This window comes from Phoenix dactylifera, chromosome 3, assembly GCF_051530095.1.
Source record: "Phoenix dactylifera cultivar Ajwa chromosome 3, Ajwa_hap1_PhDact_Kaust_v1.1, whole genome shotgun sequence".
Lineage (NCBI taxonomy): Eukaryota > Viridiplantae > Streptophyta > Magnoliopsida > Arecales > Arecaceae > Phoenix > Phoenix dactylifera.
In genome coordinates, this window is record NC_143192.1 from 36,957,365 (window position 1) to 36,958,779 (window position 1,415).

Below are 1,415 nucleotides of genomic sequence, written 5' to 3' on the forward strand. Positions count from 1 at the left end.
CACCTCGGACCACAATGGGGGCTCGGTCTACCCCGGCGTCCGTCCAACCTGTCGGCTCGAGATCCCTCCACCTGTTTCATTGCTACTGGGGGCTGCCATGGGCACCCACCCGGTGTTTGATGAAAGTACCGCTCGCTCTCCACCCTGCCCTGCGAGGATGTTATTATATTTTTATTTGGAAGAATTTTATTGACCTCTGTGACGCATGGTTGGTAAGCTGACTTTGTGTCCAACTCTTCAACATCACGGGGACGTAGGTTTAAAAATACCTCTCTTTTTAAAAAGATGCTAATAGAAATCCAATGTTCTATTGGTTCCCTTAAAAATATATACGATTTTACATATCACTGTCACGTTAATTTTATATTTTGATGCAACCTTGGGGCCTAGTTTATGCGGTTGATACTGTCTTGAGATCCCAGCAAGGAAATTTAGAGCACCCAAAGAATTCCTTATTTAATTAAGAAGAAGAAAAGGAGGATAATGGACTTTAACAAATTCATGCAGACCCTAGTAATTAGGTGAGTTTGGATTGTTCTAGAAAAATCATATACAGAGCAAGGCTCATTTGTTACTTTAATAGAAATTTGTGATATTTCCTGATTGGAGGAATTTTCTATGACAAAATCTCACTCATCATATTAACACAGGTTAATAAATTGAAATTTCCTACAATAAATTGGACACAAGGCTTAGCTAATTTGGTTCTTCTTTTTTTTTTTGCATAGGAAAATCTTAGATAGCACACATTTACTTGTTGTATAGCTAATAACAATTTGTACTGATGATAGGAAATAAGTGGAAATTTTTTATAATAAATTGTAATAATTTTCTATAACCAATATCAGTATTAGTGGGGATCAGCAAAATTATGACCCTATTTTATAAAAAAAGTGCAACTCTATTTAATAAATTAATAAATTAAGTTGAAAAAGATAATAACCGTCTAGGCGGCTGTTTGTGGCGGCTAGAAAAATTGTGAGGATGAGGGTGGTTGGAGGATGGACATCTGGTGCTTTGTGATATTCGTAGGCTGACGGAAGATTGCGACGCCTTTTAGGACGTTCATATGTATTTAAAGACGAACAAAGCTGCAGATTGGATCATTTTTTTTTGTTGCTTAACACTCTGAAAAGATTTTCTAGACTAGCTGCCCCTCCATCTCTACGCTATCTTCTTTTTTTCGACTGTGTTGGCTGTAGTCACGTTTGAGCTGTGTGAGCATGCATTGTTAAAAAACCAAAAAAAAAAAATGTGACTCTACTTTTGTAAAGCGACATAACTCTATTTAATAAATTATTATGTTCATTTAAAAAATCACAGCCATTCATTCAGCCTATCATGTGGCTTCCAATCACCGAGCTCTAGTTTCATGCTTTTACCTTAACAAAATCACTCGCGAGACCGCTTAACTT